Below are 11,282 nucleotides of genomic sequence, written 5' to 3'. Positions count from 1 at the left end.
TCTGGCTAATTTTTGTATTTTTGTAGAGACGGGGTTTCACCATGTTGGCCAGGCTGGTCTTGAACTCCTGACCTCAAGTGATCTGCCTGCCTCAGCCTCCCAATGTGCTGGTATTATAGGTGTGAGCCACTGTGCCTGGCCAAGCCTATTTTATAAATGAAAAAACTGAGGCCCATAGAAAGAACTTAGTTAATGGATGGTTTAGCTGGTATCAGAATTCTGCCCCTCTGACTCAAAAGCTTGTGTTTTCCCAATTGTATCCTGCTGTCTCTATAACCACATTATCAAATTCTATATTGGGAGCAGAGTGGCCAGTCCATAATCATCGCTGTTGTATTTGAACATATGCTAGTTTCCACGCACATGGGTCTAGCTGCCATGAGCAACATTTCAGCAGTACTTGTCACTGAAAGCATTTCATATGCTAATAAGAATTAGTAATTTATGTTCAGTAATCTGCCTTGTGTTTTTCTCATCCTCATTTCTTGCTGCGGGACAAAGTGGACCAGAGATGATGCTTCTTCCCTGGAGGGAAGGCCAGGCCATCTGCAGAGCTGTCAACACGGAGGACTTAGTGGGCCTGACTCCTTCCTGCTGAAAGTGGGGATGAAGACCGGGGGATGGATTATAAGGCGAGACCAACCTCTCACTTAGGGAGTCCCTCATGCTCTGTGCCGGTGGCTGGGGAGCTGCCAGGCAGTTGCCTCTGTTGGCGCTGGGAACATTTCTCTGCCGCTGAGCCTTTCTATTTTATTCGACCTTTTGCAATAATTGTTTTAAATTAGGTGCCCTGTGATTTTCTGGACTCTGTTGAGCCTGGGCAAACCCTCCCTGGGAAGTAGGCCTAGCAAGCCACGAGGGTTTTTCCTATTGAGGCTAATGTCTGTCTCACCCTGGAGCTTAGAGGAATTTTCCAAGCCACTAATTTGTACTTTGCTAGGAGACATGAGTGATGAGTGGTATTATTTTAAGCCTTCTAAATTGGAGCACAGCTTTTGGGTACTAGATGTTCTCAATTCCTTATTTTCCTCAACTCAGATAACTGGCAGTTTTTGCTATGTTATTTCAATGGGCAGTTGAGGTTTTTTGGAGAATTATTTCTGGCCGCTCTCTTCAATGTGCTAAATGATAACTTTTGGCACTTCCGTTTAATTCAACAAATATCTATCATGCTCCCAATAGATGTCAGGTTCTGAGCTAAGTGCCACAGAGGGCATAAAGATTGATGATCCATTTAGTCATTCATTCATCCTTCTAGTTATTTACTCAATAGGCATTTCTAAGTACCGAGTATGGACCAATGGCATCCAGTGCTGGAGCTAAAACAACAGTACGTCAATTAAGGTTGTATTTGGTTTCAAGTAACAGAAAACCTAACCAGGATGGTTAAGTAAATAACATTTCTTTTTTCTTTCTCTTCTGTATCGAGAAGCCTGGTGTCAGGTAATTGTTGGTATTAGCTAATAGACTAAATGATGTCTGGGATTATATTTCCAGCATTCTCTGAGACTCTGCCTCATGTCCTGAAGATGGCTGCAGCAGCTCCAGCCATAACTTCCACTTCCAAGCAGGAAGAAGGAAAGTCTGAGTCAGCTGGGTTAGCATGTCTCTATCAAGAAAGCATAAGCTTACCCCACATCCCTCACTTTTAGAAAATGTCCCCTTATATATCATCAGTCAGGATGAAGTTACTGGTCATTCATGAAGTGCAAGAGAACTTGGGTAGAGGACAGGGCTGTCATGACTGGCTTTGATCTGTCATGCTCGATGAGGCTTCTGTTGGCAAGGAAGAAAGGAGGATGACATTAAATACACCAACAGTATTTGCAAAAGTATTAAACAAGAGTTGGTATATTTGTCATCAGAGTACTTACTTAGTCGTAGATGCAGAGATTGAAAAAAACTTGTGCAAATCAATATAAAGTCACGATCTACACTAAGTGCTCTGATGAAAAAGCAGCCTTGATGTCTTTGTCGGGGTGAAATAATCTTGTCAAGAGGTGGGGAAGGGGGAGGATGGTGATAGAACAGGGAGACAGGGGAGGGAAAAACCCCAGTTCCAAAGCACCTCTCATACAGGATTGCGTTTCATTCTCAAGATAAACCTGTGAGGTGGGTGAAGCATCTCAGTAGGTGAGGAGAACTGGGGATATACAGGTTAGCCTGTCCTGCAGAATGTGCAGATTTTGCCTAGGCAGGGCTGAAGGTACAGAAATACTGGGGACTGGGGAGAAACTGGCGATCATTTTCTCACCTTCCAGTTTACCCCAACCGCATGCACTCAGCTGAGGAAGTTAAAAAAGGTTACCTAGACCTTTTCCTGTCTTGAGCATCCTAGCTGTTTTCTCCTGTATGTATCCCTTAGGGCTCTGAGTTGGCATTCTTTTTTTTTTTTTTTTAGACAGAGTCTCCTTCTATCACCCAGGCTGGAGTGCAGTGGCAAGATTTCGGCTCACTGCAGCCTCTGCCTCCTGGGTTCAAAGATTCTCCTGCCTCAACCTCCCCAATAGCTGGGACTACAGGCATGTGCCACCATGCACAACTAATTTTTGTATTTTTAGTAGAGACAGGGTTTTACCATGTTGGCCAAGCTGGTCTCGAACTTCTGACCTCAGGAGATCCGCCCGCCTCGGCCTCCCAAAGTGCTGAGATTACAGATGTGAGCCACTGTGCCCAGTCTGAGTGGCATTCTTAATGAAGTTCTCATCTCTCTACTCTCAGGAAGGCTGGCATTTCCCTGGGATGGGAAGAGTACAAAGGTGTCCTCTGTGCTCCACGATGTCAGGCACAATGCTTGTAACTAGATGTATTCTTAAATGGGGAAATAGGAGACCAATGTGCACATGGTAGACCAAGAATACCAAACCTATTTAAAGCTGTGGAAGTTTACCTGGTTGGGCCAGGCTGATTTCCAGCATTGAAAGCTGTTATTAGTCAGCTTGGGCTGCCATAACAAAATACTACAGACTCGGTGTCTTAAACAACAGAAACTTATTTTCTCATAGTTTTAGAGGCCAGAAGTTCGAGATCAAGATGCCAGCAGAATTGATGTCTGGCAAAGGATTTCCCCTTGGGTTGCAAATGGTCGCCTCCTCTCTGTGTCCCCATATGTCCTTTTCTTGATGCGTGTATGAGGAGGGGGAGGATGGGAGAGATGGAGAGAGAGAAATGAGGGAGGGAGAGAAAGGAATGAGCTCTCAGGTGTCACTTCTTACAAGAATATTAATCCTACCAGATGAGGGATCCACCCTTATCAACTCACTTAATTACTTCATCAGAATCCCCATCTCCAAATACAGCCACACTGCAAGTTGGGACTTGAGCATATTAACAATTTTAGAGGGACGCAAATATTCAGTCCATAACAATGGCCTCTTCATGCATTTAAGAGGGAAGGAGCTTAAGAGAGGGGAGGAGCTTAGGAGAGAGAAGCAGCTTGAGAGGGGAGGTGCTTAAGAGAGAGGAGGGACTTAAGAGAGGGGAGGAGCTTAAGAGACAAGAGGAGCTTAAGTGGGGAGCTTTACAGAGGGGAGGGGCTTAGGAGAGGGGAAGAGCTTAAGGGGAGCTTAAGAGACGGAGTTTAAGAGAAGGGAGGAGCTTAAGAGAGGAGAGGGGCTTAAGAGAGGGGAGGAGCTAAGGGGGAGCTTAGGAGAGGAACTTAAGAGAGGGGAGGGGCTTAAGAGAGAGAAGGAGCTTAGGAGACGAGAAGGGCTTAAGAGAAGGCAGGAGCTTAAAACGTCATTCACCATCTCTCTCTTAAAGGACTGTGAGTTTCGTAAAGGTTCACATCAGGTAGCATAGAGAAGGTGTTCATGCTTGTTCATGAAAAAGGCCCCCTTCCCCACTTAAGAACACATCTAGTAGTAAGTATTGTGCCTGACATATAGTAGAGGCTAATAAATGTTTATTAAACGAAGATGTGGCATTCAGCCCCTAAAATTGCTCAAACTATTAAGGCTCAAATGAAATGGTAAATGAGATCCGTGTCCTGAAATAGCCCTGGAGCTTGCAGAGGCTGGAGATGCGATAGAAAAGTGTTTCAAATCTTACACCTTTTAAAGGTTTACGTGGTGGAGTGGAGGCACTCCAATCCTCACCTACACTTTGGAAGTTGGAAAAAGGGACAGTGTTTTTCTGACTAATCTAGGTGGGATGTACAAGTATAGTCTCCAGTGCATGTGGATGTCATACTTGCATCAGTGATCGAGAAAATGAGTCATCTGCCATTAATTGCTAGCATTAAATAAAATTAAAATATAAAATATAGTCTTTCCTAGGATCAAACCCTGACTTCATTCAAGTTTCTCCCCCACCTCCACCACCCCCTGAAGATTGTTAAAAGCTAATGAAAGAGTGAGGCTGTGGGAGGAAACAAGGAGAAATGAAATTATCTGGAAGGATTCAGCTGTAGGAAACAGAAGTGTAGGTGTTGTGGGAAACTTTCTATTAAATTACTGTTCCATCATTTACTACTTTCATGACCCTGGTCGAGGAATTAAACATCTATGAGACTCATTTTGTAAAAATCAATATTGCCTTCCCCCCCAGGCTGTGGTAAGGATCAGCTCATTTTTCCCCAGCACCTAGAACTTAATAAGCAGCACACAAATTTTAGATCTATCTGAATGTACAATAACACCAATCATTTGACACACTTTTCAGAACATGGACATCCAGGTAGTACAAACTGGGATGCTGGGAGGGCAATTTGTTAGATGATCACTTAGAACATTGGTCCCAAAATATATTATTTGGAAACAAATCAGTATGTTTCAGTCTATCTAAGTAATACAGTTAGATATATATTTGCTTTTGTGATTTTTAGCCAGAAACACAGAAACCACTCTAAATGCTGTTATCATCAGGAGGGGATATAAAGCAGAGAATTAGGTGTTCATAGAATTTTTGGCGAAGCTGGGAGTGCAAACTTCAGAGGAAATTGTAAGTAGACAAGGAAGGTCTCCAGGGACTACAGGAATTTAATCAACTTGAGCAATAAGCCTGTTTTACAGCCTCCTGCTTTGCAACCTGTTTTTTTTTTCCAAACGCTGTGTGGAATGCAGTCACCTTCTTGGCCAGAAGCAGCTCCTGACAGAACCCAGCCACATATAAATGAACCTAAGTGAACTTTGCTTATTACTGTGCTAAAGTCTCCAGACTGAACTATAGCTGCATTGTCATCACATGTGACCTATTGCTGATGATGCAGAGCAGGTAAGCCCCCAAACTGGGGCTTAGCCCGGGAGGGTTCTTGGCTTCACCCAGGAAATAATTCAAGGAAGACCCAGTGGTGTTAGCAACTTTTATAGAGGTGCACAGCAGCAGCTGAGGTCCTGCTCCTTGCGGAGCAGGGCTACCCCACAGACAGTGTGCCCAGAGTAGCAGCTCAAAGGCAGGGCTGCAGTCATACTTACACCCACTGTTTTTTTTTGACTTGGAGTTTCACTCTTGTTGCCCAGGCTGGAGTGTAGTGGCATGATCTCAGCTCACCGCAACCTCTACCTCCCAGGTTCAAGCAATTCTCCTGCCTCAGCCTCCCAAGTAGCTGGGGTTACAGGCATGCAGCACCATGCCTGGCTAATTTTGTATTTTTAGTAGAGATGGGGTTTCTCCATGTTGGTCAGGCTGGTCTCGAACGCCTGACATCAGGTTATCTGCTTACCTTGGGCTCCTAAAGTGCTGGGATTACAGGCATGAGCCACCACACCTGGCCACTTATACCCACTTTTAATTACAGGATGGTTGGGTTGTTGCCATGGGAAAGGGTGGTATCATCCAGGTGTTGCCACGGCAACAGTACACTGACATGGCACACACTGGTGGTTGTGTCTTATGGATAGCTGCTTCCACCCTGTCAGTCCCTGTTTTAGCTAGACCTCAGTTTGGTCCAAGCCCCACCTCTGAAGTCAAGTTCCATCTCCTACCTCACTAGCATGATGACTCACTGTGTGTGTGCCAATGGGAACCCTCCTCTACATGCAATGATGCACCCTCTTCCCTCTCCATCATCTTTTAAAACCTTCCTGTCACTTTCCCTTGGGAGACATTGCTTTGGAGAATACTCCCAGTGCTCTTCTTACTGGGAGTCCATAACAATGCCCTTTTCATGCATTTAAGAGGGAAGAAGCTTAAGAGAGGGAGGAGCTTAGGAGAGGGGAGGGGCTTAATGGAGAGGGAGGGCTTAGAAGAGGAGCTTAAGTGAGGGGAGGAGCTAAGGGGGAGCTTAAGAGAGGGGAGGAGCTTAAGAGAGGGGAGGAGCCTAAGAGACAGGTGGGGCTTAAGAGAGAGGAGGGGCTTAAGAGAGGAGAGGAGCTTAAGACAGGGGAGGGTAACAAGTAATAAACTTCCTATTGATCAAAACTTGCATTCTCCCAGAGAATCGTTTGTTACTGGCCAGGCAAATGAAACCCAGTTTTTTTCAGGTAGCAAAATCATCAATGATCCCAGGAATCCAGGCAGTTGGTGATTCACAAGAGTATGTCTAGAAAATAGCACAGAACATGACATAGCCTTCTGCTGAAGCTTATGCACCCACACACCTATGTTCAGGGACTATAATTGCTCTTACTTTTCTCCCACCTTCCTGATCTGATGTAAGTTTCTGTCATTGTCAGAATCTAAATAAAACTCCAACTGACAAGGAGGCCTCAGACATGTAGTCTTCAGGCTCTTAGCAGCTGCAATTCAGGGAGAGCTTGGAAGGGTGGGGAGTACCAAGAGTTACAGATGATCATCAGTATTTACAGATTTTTTATGTTTGTGAATTTGCCTACTCACTATTTTGTTTTTTAATTTATTTTCTAGAGAAAGGATCAGGATCTGCCATCCAGGCTGGAGTGCAGTGACGCAATCATAGCTCACTGCAGCCTCAAACTACTGGGCTCAAGTGATCCACCTGCCTCAGCCTCCCAAGTAACTGGGACTACAAGTGTGCACCACCATGGCTAGCTAATTTTTTTCTAATTTTTTTGTAGAGAAGGGATCTCATTATGTTGCTCAGACTGGACTAACATTTACTTGTAAGCAAAAATAATATTCAAGATAATTTTTTGGTCATTTGTACTGACACATGTACTGAGCAGGAAAATTTAGGTCACCTGATAATGTAACACGTTTCCAGCTGAGATTAAACAAAGAGATGCTCTGCCTTATTTTGTTTCAGCTCTCATACTGTAAACAAGTGTCCTTTTCCAGGTCTACTGAGCGCTCCATTTTCTGCATTTTTGTGGGTGATTTTGTTTATTTAAAAATGGCTCCCAGAATGCATTGTTGAAGGGCTGGCTAGCATCCCAAAGCACAAGAAAGCTGTGATGTGCCTTGAGAAATTAAAATAAAATTCTAGGCCAGGCACTGTGGCTCACGCCTGTAATCCCAGCATTTTGGGAGGCCGAGGCGGGCGGATCACCTAAGGTCGGAGTTCAAGACCAGCCTGACCCACATGGTGAAATCCCGTCTCTACTAAAAATACAAAAATTAGCCAGGCAAGGTGGTGGGTGCCTGTAATCCCAGCTATTCGGGAGGCCAAGGCAGGAGAATCACTTGAACTGAGGAGGTGGAGGCTGCAGTGAGCTAAGATCGTGCCATTACCTTCTAGCCTGGGCGATAGAGTGAGACTCTGTCTCAAAAAAAAGAAAAAAAAAAAACTTCTGAGCCCCCCATCTGACTAAACAGACTCCTTTTGGCCAAGGGGACCTCAGAGACACCTTAAAAACTGAGTTCCTACCCATAATGGGACAGAAGCCAGGATTACCTCAGTGTACTCCTTCCTTATTAACCTTTAATCAAGATTCTTTTTTTCCCTAAAGAGTAAGCAGATGCCAGCTTTAGAAATGAAGCTGGGTGCGGTGGGTCGCACCTGTAATCCCAGCACTTTGGGAGGCTGAGGTGGGAGGATCACAAGGTCAGGAGTTCAAGATGAGCCCGGCCAACATGGTGAAACCCCATCTCTACTAAAAATACAAAAATTAGCTGGGCATGGTGGCACGTGCCTATAATCCCAGTTACTCAGGAGGCTGAGGCAGGAGAATTTCTTGAACTGGGACCCGGGAGGCAGAGGTTGCAGTGAGCTGAGATTGCACCAGTGCACTCCAGCCTGGGCTACAGAGGGAGACTCCGTCTCAAAAAAAAAAAAAAGAAAAGAAGAAATGAAGATAGGGACGACTCATTCTTTCATGGCCTTTAGCTGATTATCTCAGACCGTGTAGAGACCACCACCCCCTTCTCTCTCTTAACAGTTTTGATGTGAAGCTCACCAGTTTCACAATTCATCCCTTTGTATAATCTGACCAAGTCTGGCCAGCTCACAGGTAATGCACAGTGAGGTTTTTCCTATCCTGTGTTTCACCTTTCATGTCAGAGAGCTGAAAACTCTACCCTCAGATCGTGCTAATGCTGCCCCTCACTTTGTTTTTTGAGACGGATTCTTGCTCTGTTACCCAGGCTGGAGTGCAGTGGTGCAATCTCGACTCACTGCAATCTCTGCCTCCCGGGTTCAAGCAATTCTCCTGCTTCAGCCTCCCGAGTAGCTCGGATTACAGGAATGAGCCACCACTCCTGGCTAATTTTTGTATTTTTAGTAGAGATGGGGTTTTGCCATGTTCGCCAGGCTGGTCTTGAACTCCTGACCTCAGGTGATCCACCTACCTCGGCCTTCCAATGTGCTGGGATTGCAGGCACTAATGCTGCCAGTTTTTTAACATGCAAGCTGTGAAGAGGCATGAAGCTCCATCACACATGTGCATATTTCTCCTTTTATAAATATTCATGACTCTTCCTCTAGCTTATTGAATATGCATATTTGGCCTCCCTGCTCAACATAGATTCCTGTTCCCTAAATGTATCCCTCCCTTGAAATGCTTGCTTTCAGCTTGTGCCAAAGGCTACACTTCCCAGCCTACAGGCTGCAACCCTTTATAAGAAATAAAGCCCTCCTTTTCAAATTTACGAACCTTGTTTTTCTTCTGTTGACAGTCTTATGGAGAAAACATGTGTGTTAGATAAGCTTCATTCAGGCATGAGCCACAGTGCTGTTGGCCATGGGTACGCTGTTAATGAATCCACAAATATAGTCAATAAGGTGTTTTGAAACAGAAGGATACATAAAACAAGGCTATTTACTGATTGTGAAGCAGCATTGTTGCCTGGGGTAAATACCTGGGGTTCATCGTCTTGTACTAAAAAAATCAAGAATACAGACACACACAAGGAGTGAGTTTAGGAACAGAGGTGTAATAGGCAAAAGAAAGAGAAAGGAGAACAGCTCTCTCTCTTATGAGAGAGAGGGGCATCCAGAAGGGAAAAGCTGATCTGCGGGGAAGGGCACCAGATTTTATAGACAGGCTTGAGGAGGTGGTGTCTGATTTACATAGGGCCCACAGATTGGTTGGACCAGGTGTGACGTTTACATAATGTGTGGGGAAGCTGGCTGCCCCATCCTAATCTTATTATGCAAATAGGGTCTTTGCTTGGCCTGCTGCCATGTTGTCTGCTCCTTACTGTACACGCGGTTGTCAAAGAGAAGGGAAGATGAAGCCGCCATGTTGGACATGCCTGGTCCCAGGTAGCCCCTTTCCTACTGGTACAGCTGCTGGCATTCACCTGTGCAAGCTTCTGGCCTGCCTTTCTATGTCTGCCGCTCGAGTTTACAGGCTGCTCTTTGTTAGAAAAGGAAATGATTTGAGGGCTGCTTTTCATTAAAAGGAAAACCTTACTAAGGACTTCCTTACCATCACCATCTGCCTAAATCATTTCTCCTTAACTCCTATATTAATTGGTTAATGAAAATACCATTATCAAAGACCCACAGGAATAAGTACGTGTATTTCCTGTAGGAGCAATGGTTCAGTATCCACTCATTCATTCAGTGTTCATGTTGATTTTACAGACAATAACCACTATGAATAACAAGAATCATCTGTAATATTCCGTGCACGAGCACAAGTTCTACAAATGAATTTTTAATAAATTTCTGAGCTTGTGATTCTTTTCTCTGTGGTGGTGAAGCCAAGATCCTCATCCAATGATAACTAGATCTCCTTGTGAGGATGTCTAGTGAAAAAGTGAAGTGATTCAGCTGACATTGACATACTCAGAATCACCCCAGATTCACATGCAGGAGCTGGCTTTGAAATGAAGACTCTAGAATAGGGGTGTCCAATCTTTTGGCTTTTCTGTGCTACGTTGAAAGAAGAGTTGTCTTGGATTACACGTAAAATAAACTGACACTAACAATAGCTAATGAGCTAAAAAAGAAAAAATCGCAAATAAATCTCATAATGTCAGAAGCATTTGAACCAGAGCAACTCCATCGTGAATAACAGCTGGGTAAAATGAGGCTGAAACCTACCGTGCTGCGTTTCCAGATGGTTAAGGCATTCTTAGTCACAGGATGAGATAGGAGGTTGGCACAAGATATAGGTCATAAAGACCTTGCTGGTAAAACAGGCTGCAGTAAAGAAGCTGGCCAAAACCCACCAAAACCAAGATGGCGACGAAAGTGACCTCTGGTCGTCCTCACTGCTACGCTCCCATCAGCGCCATGACAGTTTACAAATGCCATGGCAACGTCAGGAAGGTACCCTATATGGTCTAAGAAGGAGAAGCATGAATAATCCACTCCTTGTGTAGCATATCATCAAGAAATAACCACAAAAATCAGCCACCAGTGGCCCTCGGGGCTGCTCTGGCTATGGAGTAACCAGTCTTTCATTCCTTTACTTTCCTAATAAACTTGTTTTCACTTTACTCTATGGACTTGCCCTGAATTCTTTCTTGTGTGGGATCCAAGAACCCTCTCTTGGGGTCTGGATCAGGACTCCTTTCCTGTAACAATAATGTTTTAAGAAAGTTTATGAATTTGCGTTGGGCCACATTCAAAGCCATCCTAGGCTGCATGCAGCCCCTGGGCCGTGGGTTGGACAAGCTTGCTCTTGCATAGTTTCTCCAAGTTTGTGCACTTTTTCTCATAATACACAAGCTTCCTTCCTTCCCTCCCTCCCCCCCGCTCCTTCCCTTCCTTCTTCCTTCCTTCCTTCCCTCTTTTCTACCTTTTTTTTTTTTTCGGATAACTTATAAGATTAAGCAAGCTTTGTCCAAACTTCCAATGTTCTTCAGACTTTAAAAGGAGAATGATACAAGAATCCACATTGTCACCTAAAAGGGGTGGCTCCCAGGTTTACGCACTGTCCTCAGGCAGTAACTGTGCCCTTGTTTTACATATAAAACACCTGAGGCCCACAAAGGTTAACAGGATTGCCTGAAGACACCTCTAGGTCAAAAATCTG

The sequence above is a fragment of the Gorilla gorilla genome, chromosome 6 (assembly GCF_029281585.2).
Source record: "Gorilla gorilla gorilla isolate KB3781 chromosome 6, NHGRI_mGorGor1-v2.1_pri, whole genome shotgun sequence".
Taxonomy (NCBI): Eukaryota; Metazoa; Chordata; class Mammalia; order Primates; family Hominidae; genus Gorilla; species Gorilla gorilla.
This window is presented reverse-complemented; position numbering follows the sequence as displayed.